Source organism: Anarrhichthys ocellatus, unplaced genomic scaffold (assembly GCF_004355925.1).
Source record: "Anarrhichthys ocellatus isolate YVR2014 unplaced genomic scaffold, GSC_Weel_1.0 scaffold64, whole genome shotgun sequence".
NCBI classification, from domain to species: Eukaryota; Metazoa; Chordata; class Actinopteri; order Perciformes; family Anarhichadidae; genus Anarrhichthys; species Anarrhichthys ocellatus.
Window position 1 is genome coordinate 156577 of NW_022280094.1, and position 12307 is coordinate 168883.

At 41.9% G+C, this 12307-nt stretch overlaps 1 long non-coding RNA gene across 1 annotated transcript in view; it reads right to left on the reverse strand.

Moving 5' to 3' along the window:
• Nucleotides 1–2423, reverse strand: part of LOC116397215 (uncharacterized) — a 40934-nt gene extending 38511 nt beyond the window's left edge. Inside the window, exon 1 of the long non-coding RNA XR_004213663.1 lies at nucleotides 2071–2423. This is a non-coding gene — a long non-coding RNA (uncharacterized LOC116397215). The remainder of the gene's footprint in view (nucleotides 1–2070) is intronic.
• Between the last annotated feature and the right edge of the window lie 9884 nt (nucleotides 2424–12307).

A 12307-nucleotide genomic window follows, 5' to 3' on the forward strand; every position in this document is an offset into this window, starting at 1 on the left:
GGGGCTCTGCTACTACGCTATATAGTAGGGCCGACAGGGGGCACCCCTGCCTGATGGAACGCCCAAGCACCACTGGCTCCGTGAGGAAGCTGTTTATTTTTATTTTGCTCTCAGCTTGTTTGTAAAGGAGCTTAACCCAATTAATAAAGCCCTCCCCAAAACCATACTTTCTCAGCACCTCCCACATGAAAGCATGTTCCACCCTGTCGAATGCTTTTTCAAGGTCTATGCCCAAAAGGCATCCACCCTCTTTGGACATTTTGTCAACCATGTCTTTCACTGCGATAATGTTGTCGCTAATATCCCTGTCAGGGATGCTGTAGGATTGGGTTTCAGAAACAACTGCTTTGATCACCTCTCGTAGTCTGTTTGCAATTACTTTCGCAAAGATCTTGTAATCAGTGTTTAAAAGGCTAATCGGTCTGTAAAATTTTAGATTGTCTTTAGTGCCTTTTTTTTATAGATGAAAGTGATGATTCCTTCCATTACTGTTTTTGAAGTACTGTTTTTTAATTCCATTTCCTATAATACTTTCAATAGGACTGGAGAGAGCAACTCGGGGAAAGCAGCCGTAAAAGTCAGCAGTGAGACCGTCTGATCCTGGGCTTTTGTTTTCTTTTAGACCCTTTATCGCTGCCTCAATTTCTCCAGTTGTTGTTGGTAAAATGTTTTATCGTTTTCACTGATTTGAAGTTTGATCTGATTTGTCAGTTGTATTTAATTTTTTTGTGGGTATTGCCCTTTGTACAGACTGCTGTAATATTCGTGAGCTAACCTCAATAAATCACTGTTTTCAGGAAATAAATTGTTATTGTCGTCTTTCAGTTCAGTTATAAATTGCTTCTCCTGAGTTACTCTCTCCAGTCCGAGGAAAAAGGCAGTACTTTTTTCCCCTTCTAGCAGGAATAGAGACCTACTTCTGACGGCCGCTCCTTTGCAACGGTGGGCCTCAATTCCTGCTAGCTTTGACCTATAGAATTCATAGTTTTCACTTTTGTAGCTATTGTCTGATTCCATTTTGCCTATTTCTTTATTGAGTAAATCGTTGGTTATGCTCTCCTCCCTCTTAACAGCCCATCTTTTGCCCCTACTGTACTTAATAGTGACTTTTATCCTTAGTTTGATGTCATCCCAGTATGTAATTTTGTTTTCAACAAACGGGATGTCGTAGGCACATTGCGTCAGAAGATTTATCTTTTTTTTATATTCATTATCTTCTAGCAGGCTGTTGTTGAGACACCAAGTGCCTTTGCCTCTTTTACCGGTATTCTCCCCTAATTTTAAGTCCACATAGGCGTGGTCGCTCCATGTGTTAAAAGTGTATTTTACCCCGGAGGTTTTTTTTAACGAGGCCAGAGGCCGCCAGGACCAGGTCGATTCTGGACTGTTTTAAGACGCCCAGCACAACCTGTCTTCTGGAGAATACCCTCAACCCAGGATTAACTACGCGTCAATGAGATTTTTGCTAGTTATGAGGTCTTTAAGTACTGTTCTACTGGTATCACACTTACACTTGTCGTGTGAACTATCGCTATTGGTGAGGGTGATATTAAAGTCTCCTAAAAGGATTGTTTTGTTGTTGACCCATTTATGGAGACTTTTGAAAAAGTTTCTGCGATCCTCCTCAATATTAGGTGCATGGATGTTATTCAGATTATTTCGTTGTTGAACAAGCATCTATTATTATGCATTTTCCGTTGTCAGCTTTATAGATAACCTTACTGTTACTGCTGTGTTTTTTATTTATTAAGAGAGCTACTCTGCGAGCTCTCCCAGCCCCCTCCTGAGCAAAAACCTCCCCGCTCCACATTTTCTGCACGCATTTAAAAGTTGCCGGATCTCACCCAGTTTCTTGGAGGCATACGATGTCTGCATGCTTGTTTCTTTCTAGGACCGCTTGTATTTTTAAAACCACTCTTGTTGAAAGAGGTGATAGCGAGGGAGTCCAGAGCCATCAGGATAGACAGTAAGGTGAAATACAAAACCAAAAATAAAAGCATGACCTTATTTCTTTAGAACTTTCTTTCTGCTGCCGTCTCTTTTTAACAGGTCATAGTTCCCTTTTCTCACCGCCTGGACCTTTTCAACGTCCATCTCTGTGTCCGAGGAGTCCGGCAGCATCAGCGGGGAACAGTCGGCCATGCTGCTCAAGGTGTCTGAAGTCCAAAGAGGACCCCATCTCCGTCGTCACCTCAGGTCTAGTCAGCAAGCCAGCCTCCAGGCCCTTCGCCAACGTGTCCTTTCACCTCCCCTGGGACAGTCTTGCCACCCGGACCTTGTCTGGCTTGACCAGGCTCTGCTCTTTCAGCCTCGCGCTGACTCTCGGCTCATCTCCACTTGGGCCAAGCTGGCTGGATGGAGTCGCTGGCACCACCTCCACTTCTGCCGCTGTAGACTCTGATGCCGCCGCTTGCACTGCTGTCTCTGGCTCCACCGCTGCTGCTGCTGCCGCCGCCGCCTCTCGCGCTGCCGCCGGCGCTCGCGCTGCCATCTCTGGCCCCGCCGCTGCTGCTGTCACTGGCACCACCGCTGCTGCTGTCACTGGCACCACCTCGCTGGCTGCCTTCACCTTCCTCCTCCACCACCTCCTCCACCTCATGGCACACGCAGCTGTCCTGCGCCTGCCTGCACCCCATGCATTTCTTAGTTGTATTGTTTGTGCATTCTCTGGCGTAATGTCCTTGCACGCCGCAAGTGTGTCAAGAGAACTGCGGACACTCACGTTGGATGTGGCCGGACTGCATGCATATTCTGCATATTTTTGTTTACTTATCGTGCAAGACGCGGAAGTACTTTAAGCCCAGCGCCGGCGCGAACTTTGTCGAGTACGGGAGGGACTGGACGTCATTCAATTTCACCCGCACTCTTGTTTCACCTACTTTAAAACCCTCCATCAGGCGGTCCTTGCCCTTTGGATGGCTCATAGTCATTTCGAAGTGTTTCGGATTAATAACACGGCACGCGAGGATTGCACCCCACAGCCGCTGCACATGACTGATCAACTCCATGGTGCTCATAGCTGCACCACCCTCCGTCTCCACATTCACCGTAAGATTCTTCAGATCTTGTTCTTGCCTGTTCTCTACAGCTTGCGCGCTGTCCCCGCCTTCAATCGCCGTCTGGTTGTTGGGGTTATCCATGAGTGTCATCGTTGATTTGGTCCGGGTCTGGTTCACGGGTAAGTCTGTCATTTTGAAAAGGAAAGCGCCCCTCTCAGTGAAAAACCACGGGGATAGTTTGCAAAAGCGAAAACAAAACTTCCCCCCAATCAGTGTAACACTGATGGGGGTACTGCGCACTAACCCAAACAAATAAAACACAGAAAAAGGTTAACATTTAGCACATATGAAAACAAAAGGAGAGAGAAAAAGGAGGAAGAAAAAGCGTGCTTGCTCCGGAGATCAGCAACTCAACTGCTCACAGGTGTCTCAATCAAGAATGGTCAGAGAGGTATGGCCATAATCATGGCATGCTCCAAAAAGAGAAAAGTTAACAGCAAGACCAGAGAACCAAGAATCGACGAACTCTTGTAAGTTCATTCTGCCCATCATGTGTTCAGAGACCGTGACCTTTATTAAAAGCGGCAATGTGAAGCAATTACATTTTTTCTTTCTGTTAGTATTTTATTCTTAAATTCATATTTTATTTGAAATGGGAGAACATTATTATGAGAGTATATATTATTCATAATTCTTAGTGTGAAGGATTTCAGTATTAGAAATATTATTAGTAGGATTTAATAACACCCCTAGTGGTGAGTAGAAGTGTCACAATAAGAATGTCAAAATATGTTGAGTCACAAAATATTTACTTATGTTACTAATACTCTTACTTATAGAGGATATTATGTTACAGTATTTTACTCATTGAATGTATTAAACCATAGAAGTATAGTCACTAAAGGTATTAAAACACTGTATGAATAGTTTTGAGGGTCAGAAAGGGATTATTTTGAGTGAGGCTTTTCAGAGGTGCAGCAGAGAGAGGGACGGACAACTGACCAGCAGTCACAGGAGGAGGAGTCCGGACGACTTCAACCAAACACTGAGATGATAACTGCCCGAAGCCAGGAGGGGCTATTGAATTTCGGCCAATCACAGAGGCTGATACTGGACATTTAAACTTTAGGACAGGGACTTTTAAATATAGGCTTAGTTCCAGAGGGTTTTGCCAGAGTTCGTGCCGTTACCACTCTGGGGGACCAGCTGGGCTGGGCTATTTGGTGGGCCTTGTGAGAACATATTAATATCGATAGAGTAATTCAGTTTGCAACTGTTATAGCTTCTCTTGTTTATTAAATACTTTTTGATTGTAAACCGGATCCAGTTCATTTTTGGTGCGACTTCACTACCGAAGGTTTGCAGCAGCGAAAGTCCCATCTGGGTCTCCCCTGAAAAGGTCTAGCCCTAACATTAGTTTATTTTGAAAACTGACGATGCATATTGTTGAGATATTAAATTGGACTTTCTTTATTGGATTTGTAAGTTATTCACTACATACAGACTGTGATACAACTGCAAGGCTACTTCAATAATTATGGGACTAAATCATAGCACAAGTTAGACATTACTGTGATGTTCTGGACCTCTGCGTGAGGAAATTCTCTTTAAATGGACCTTGTTGATTTGTAATTGAATACCCCTGCTCTATAGCTACAACACAACCAATATAATCATTGTAACAATGCAAATATCATCACTGTGTATGTTTCAGAAGGCTGATTTGAAAAGAGAACCATATATACAGTATTTAAAGTCCTCAGTTGCTGAAACAAGCTTACTTAAAAAAAGGTTTGATTTTTTTACAGTTTGCCAGAAAATGTCTTAATCTGTGGCGCTCCAAACCCGTGTTGATCTAACTCATTAGCATCATTATTACCCAGCCTGGGGCTGAGATCTGGCACTTCTCCTCCTCTCTTCTTCCACCCATCTACTCACCGTACATTCTTCCCCCCCACCCTCTCTTCACCGGTGTCCCTCTTGGACACCATCATCCTTATTTTTTCCTTCCATCATCTACACACCGGTTTACACACATTCTCTGTCTTCTCGTTCCCAAGTTTCAAGGGAGGGATGGAAAAAAAATCCAGAGTTTGAAATGAGAGAGAGAGAGAAAAAGGAAAGAGATGAAGCAGATGTCTATTCAATTAAGAGAGTAATGAGCAGAGCGAGAAGTAGCTTCAACACACACACACTCTCACAGCGGGGATTGTGCTAGAGGGTCCGGTTTCACAGAGCGAAGAGACAGCAACACCTGGCTACCTTTCTGTACAACGTCCCAAATTAACGCTCCCTCTCCTCTCATGCCAACCCTGCTCTTTTATTCCTTCCTGCTCCTCTTCTGTATTTCAGTTTGTCCATCCTTTCTTTTCTCCTCCTTGCTTTGCTTTTTTGATCTTTGGTATTCTCAGTTATTCACAAGTAGATATGGCAAAACATTTTGTCCCGCAGTTCACATACAGTACACAGGCTGTTGAGATGTCAAACATGGCGGGTTTAGGAGGAGATGCGTGTCAGAACTATTCCTTGAAAAACAACAGAGTATGCATCCACAGGTTACATCCATGCAGCATCTCCAGATGCAGCGCGGTGCCAGGTACAGTCGCATGTATGGTCTTGTTACAGGCACATTGATACTAAATCTAGCAACTTCAAACGACTTCAGGAAGTTGAACAGTCACTGTGTTTGGCAAGAAACGTTTCCACTATAACCCCCTGAAAACACGGATACAACTAACTAAATACAACATGTTCTTCGGCTTTAGACGTGCTTGGTAAGTCTAGTTATATATTTTCGACAGCGTCGTTCAAGCAGTTTCCTTCTGCTTCCAGTCTTCATACTAAGCTAGGCTAACAACATCACATATATGTAACATGATCTCACAGAAATAGGTGGAATGACCACGAACTGTTAACAGCGCACTACGTGGTGGTGGCACGCAGCGTGTTGACGCCAAAGATATAATTTAACGTTAGGTTGTAGGAGAAAATGTAATTTTGCAATAACTTGACAACACATTACGGCATTATGACATGACGTGCCACCACCACGTGATGCGCTGTAAACAGGTCGTAGTCATTTAACATATTCCTGTGACACCCGGCTGCAAAAATAAGAGCTATCAATCGATCTTCTCTTATTCTCAGAAAGCAAGCACATGAGCACACAAAATGTTGAACTGTTCCTTTAAAGAAATTTGAAAGAGTTAACCTTTAGTACTGCTATGAAGTAGTCTAAAAGAGACAATTTTGAATTAAAGAACTTTCTGACCAGGGTTTCGATGGTACGGATTCCCATATGACGAATAAAACAATATGGATAGCAAAAACACCCCAAAATGGTTGCATTTAGAATATTTATTGCATTTGTGTTATTAAATTATTGCCGTTAGTCAGAACCGGAACCAGACAATGCTGCACGTGCGTTGGGGTGTTTACTACCTCGCTAACAGACTGGCAAAGTAAATGAAAGAGTTTGACTATAAAAAGTTTGACTAATCCCTCAACGGCACAAACAAACTGTGCAAAATGATTCAACTGACAAAGAAGATTATACTACATAGAGTTTTGTTACTGTAATGGAGCTTTTTTTCATTAATGTTTTAAGCTGACATATCACTGCATATATTTTCTTTATTACTCAAAATATAAGATGACAATGGCAACCATATCTTAAGTTTTGGTAACCAAAAGCCGATGCCTGGTTGTCAGCCTAGCAACCACTTTTAAAAATGAGTGTTGTGCCCTTTGCCCCAGAGAATAAGATTATAAATCTGACCAGCTCTCAATACACAATGCGGATCCATGCTATGGGATATTGACTCTTGTGAATATGAGTGTGTGTGTGTGTGTGTGTAAGAGAGATTTAGCAGGGAAAGAAAGAGATGTGTGTGTGGTAATGTGTGTGTAAGAGGAAAACAAAGCCATTTTGTGCTTCATGCTACTCCAGTACACTGTGAATTAATGTGCATTTCTACTTCCTTCTGGCTGTGTGTGTGTGTGTGTGTGTGTGTGTGTGTGTGTATTTCTCTGTGAAATATGATATGTGCAATCCCAGGTGAATCACCCTCTTTTACAATTTTATGTATTTCAGACGCAGCCTCAGTTAGGATCCTTCCAGAAGACAGACGCTATCCTATCCAGCCAAATAATCCTATTACACACTCACACACATATCGGGCACAACAGGACTCGGTAAGGGGCATCTAAATCCTTCAGAAATGGACTGAGCCGCAAAATAGATTCCCACAAGCCAGGAGATAATACAGATCAAAAATGCAAACACACACACACACACACACACACACACACACACACACACACACACACTTTTATGTACATATACCCATACTGCCACCATGTACACACACAGTCCCTCACGACCACACACTTTCTCTTTTCTGTAGCCCACACATACACACATAGGTTTTCTACCTGAGTACCAGTCACTCTTCCCTCTGCCAAGTTTACTCCATCCTGTTTGTTAACAGAAAATATAAAAATTGGGAGATTGACATGAACCCACACCCTGCTACAAAAACACTACTCATTTTACTGTATTAATGAGTGTTTCAAAGACATCCTCCTTTCGACTGTAAAATAATTGCAAAGTAATTCCTGAAACTTGGGGCTAATACAGTCTGAAGGAACCTTTTTAATTCACCACTGGGGGCCCATCAAAGTGTCTGCACCCACTGAAGCGTTGAACTTCATTCCTGGAGGTGTATATAATATTTCTCTTAACAGTTTCCAAGATTAAGCACAGCACTGAAAGCTACTCTCTTCATCACCACAACACACACTCAAATCAGCCTTAATTATAACAGAGGACATTGCCTCAGCTCAGTTTCCTTTTAATATTTATCTTCAAAGTAAATGGCTGCTGAAAAGCTTTTCGAAACGAATAAACAGGGCCTTAACATAACTCTGAATCCATATTTAGAACTCATGCCTAGGAAACAATTACCATGATTGAAAGTTTTTTTCAAATACAAACAGTCACTGTTGGGTAATAACTTCATATTGTCGACACAACCTTTACTATCCCCAACATTCACATGAATTCTGCTGTTCTTTTGCCGAGTCTGCACATTATACACCATCATTATTCATGACAAGTGTTCTAATGTACTTGTTTTTCAAGACTTTTGAGTGGTGAATGTGAACCTGAGACAACAGCAAACTTGCATAAATTATTGAACCAAGGAGCTGATAATGTAAATTGATTTATGGAGCTTAAAAGAGTAGCCGAAAGTTAAACCAACACTAGCAGGCTTTTATTATCAGATCAATTATTTCCCAAAAGTAAAATGTTATACAACAGTTTATCAGAAGAAATCATCCCCTCCTTACCTGAAGCGAAAAAACAAGATGAGATTTCAATCATTGTTCATGATTCAATAAGCTGAAGGTGGACAACACTGTAATGGGATTTCAGTAGTCCAGTCCATGTCCATTTGGTCAGGCTCACAAACAAGACACAAAATGTTTTTTTGTTTGTTTCTTACACCGTTAACATCCTAAAAAGTATTTTCTCTCTAGATGTGGTTTCTACCTTGTCCCCTATACACCGGTATCACAGGTGTGTTCCAATAACGAAGGACATAATTTAGTTACTTGCTGGTTAGCATTGGATCATGCATTCAGTCAGTAGAAAGCAATACTAATGGAACGTCAATTAGCATGTTTGTTTTTTTTGACACAAAAATGAAACGCATCCACATGATTATGCAACATTCAGAGCTAGTAATGTAGTATTTACAAAGACCACTTATGGTGGGCAGGTGAATGTGTACAACAAACTTTCAAGCACCACACTAGTGTTCAACATCGTGTACCAAGGTGTTGTGGATGGTTTTGTTGCATAAACGTTCGTGACGGTGTTACAAAACCTCCTAAATGTACGTAGTTAATTGAGGCCCAACCATGAAGTTTTTCCTTATCCTAATGATGTGGTTTTGTTGCCCAAACCTGACTTTTCTCTTGCAACGTAATGTCGTCCTAAAAAAAAGTTGTTCCGAGCGACATGAAAAAGGCAGACAATGCACTTCCCTGTACCAACCAATAGATTTCATTTAGTGACTATTTCACAGACTGCCGTGAGACTGTCCATTGTGGTGTTCTCTAATAATTACCAACATCATCGCAGAAGCATTTGTTGTGGTAATTGGAAGCTCATTCTAACATTCGACATGCATACAAATTACAGATCAACCTCCTGCTGGGACGGGTTGTGGCAGAGTTGTTGCTTATTTTACAAATAGACCAGCTTCAGTGGAGGCATTATGTTTTTAACAAACTGAACAATGGATGTCTGAGCTCCTCACCATATCTCTAAGGACACCCACCTCAGGGAGAAAAATCTTTTAATTGTCCGTTATAAAAAGACAAAAAATGGTTTGACACAGTCCCAGCCCTTATGTCAGGGTATTTCAAGCGTTATTAGAGGATCTGGCAAGCACTTCTTTCAAAGCTAACCAAATGGTATAAAATCCCAGGAATATACATGGAACCAAATGTTTTTAGTTTTCGGTATTTATAAGTGATGGTTCAGGTTTTAGATGTAAATATGCTGCAAGTGTCGTCTTGGGAGCAAAACTTAGCATATCGTAGATACGAAAAGACCCCATCAACCAAGACACAAGGATGTTAGTTGTTACTTGACTCTGGCTCCTAGTAGTGTTTCTGAGAGGGTATGATTGGTACAATTCTTCAGTTTGACCTGTTATTTAAGGAAATTTACAGGGATTACAGGGAAAAAATGACAAGATGTCTCAAATATTGCAGGAATTTTGTGTCCAACACATTCTCACATCAGCCTAGTCAGTGGCCCAAGGCTTCAAACTGTTCTACTTGTTGCACACATTAAGTGACTTTGCAAGTAAAACGTCTGCCTTAACAGGAAACGAACAGTTTCCACTAATAATATGCTTAAAGTGTCTTTTCCAAGTAAACTTACAATGTAGGTTTTAGGTTTACTTGGGAATGCTTCGGAAAAGATTGTGGTTGGGTTATAATAAGTGTTTGCTATGCTATGTAAAGCCAAGTCAACGTTGACTTGGTTTCACACAGGACATGAACAGCGGTTTCCGGAGTGACAGTCTGGTAAAGACACTCCTCCCTAAGTGGACATTTGTTCTCTTTATAGTGCGTCAGTGGCTGTTAGTGTCTAACATGAAGGCAGATGGGTTTACATTGGGTTTATTTAGTTGAAAGCCTGGTGAGTCTCACGCTGACGCTTAAGTGTGGGTATTTATTAAATCGGGAGTGAGAAGAGGTTGTTGTGTCAACTCTTGCGACCAAGAACTCTTGAAGGGACTGCCTTAAGATTAAGAAGTGTGTGTGTGTGAGAGAGACGGTCCAAACAGTGTTATTGTGCCTCCAGCTGTCATCTGTGACCCCCCCCCCCCCCCGTGACATATTTAATAGGTTCTATACTGACCCTGCGGGACGCACACATCGTTTCATACACACACACACTATAACGTGCATGGTCTAATTTGGTTATTGTTGACAGCAGTGAGCAAGCTTCAGTCCATCTGTCCACTCACAGTGACAGACTATATTTATATCTGAGAGTATACGTGTCAGTGTGTGTGTGTGTGTGTGTGTGTGTGTGTGTGTGTGTGTGTTTTCGGCATTGATTGTGGGCTTTGATACGTTTGATAATTGTGTGTTTGTCTGTGTAAATATGTGACGTAGGTGTGTGGGCAGTTAGACTGCTGTGCCTTCAGCACCCTGTGGACAACTAAGATGAGCCACAGTGCCCTACCTGCCTACTGGAACAAACACACACACACAAAACTTTTTGATAAACAACAATAACATATTTACATATCTTCTCAACCTCTTTTTCTTCAGCATCTTTCTTAAAACAAATGCTTATTACCACTGTTAGCTTAGCTTACCCTCTCTGTCTCTCTCTCTCTCTCTCTGTCACACACACACAGCTTCTGTTCATAGCACTTGTGATACTTTTGCTCCTGCATCTGCTTCCATTTTTTCTCCCACATCCCGCCTCCTCCAAGCATCACTTTAATGTCAGAGCTCATGGTCAACTACGCCACAGTCAAGGACACTCTGTAGTCTTGAGCTGATGCCGAATTCATGGAGTATATCCACCAATCCAACAAAGTGAACCTGAGACAAAATTAATAGTGTTGTTGCAGCTCGTAAACTCAAATACTGTATATTCGCGCTCATCACCAGGAGGCTGCCCTCAGAATTGGCCTCCCGGATGTCTGAGCTCCTCACGCTATCACTAAAGGTGAGCCCAAAAACACCCTGTGAAGGAAACTCATTTGAGCCACTTCGGTCACAAACCAGAGTTTATGACCATAGGTGAAGGTTGGAACGTAGATTGACTCGTAAACCAAGCAGCTCCCCTTCAGGCTTAAAGTCCCTCTTTTCTGCGATGGCTAACATTGCAGCAGTCCAGAAAATGTCTTGTGACAATTGCAATTCACTAGAAAAACTGACAGCTGGAAGAACAGGTGGGTTTCTTTGATCTCAATTTGACATATTTAAAACTGATAACACTTGAGTTTGTGTTTTGAAGGATGCAATCTGGACTCTATTTCTCAGATACGTACATGGCATTAATGTATAAAGGGAAACATGATATGTTACACCTTTTTTTATTTATTCTTATGACGAGTGGCCATGATGACGTTTCCATCTGTTCGGGTTTTTGAAAGGATCAAAATACGACCAGGGACTGCACAGCATTTTGAGACTTTGTCCCGCATTACGATTGGCGTTAGTCTTAAAAAGTGGAACTGCTGCAGGACAGAAACCTTTCTAAAATCTGGCTTTTATCGAATAGCTTTGAAGAAGGGAAGGGTTGTCACTACGGAGCTGCGCTTGATGTCAGTAAAACTGCACACACGTGGGTCAAGTGCAGGTCGACCTGTCACCGTCTTTGCGGCGCCACGCTCAGTAGAAAAATTGCAGTCGCTACAAAGTCACACGCTGTGCAGATTTAGGCAGAACATGATAGAAACTTCCACAAAGAAAAGGAAATACAGCTACAACAAAGACTGGGAAATTTAACTGGATGAGCTGGTAGCGGAATATAAATGTTTATTTTTTGTAAAGTTAATAAGATACGATATCAAAACTTCAGATAACCTCTCAGCATTAGTAACGCGCCTCACAATTCCCACACATACATCTAATACTGGTCTTCTCCTAGTGTGACCACATGCTATTTTGTCTACTCATGATGTCACTCTTAGTAATGATGCCAAAGCTTATATTGTCCTGTTTTTGCCAAGAGATATATAGATAGATATATCTATATCTATCTA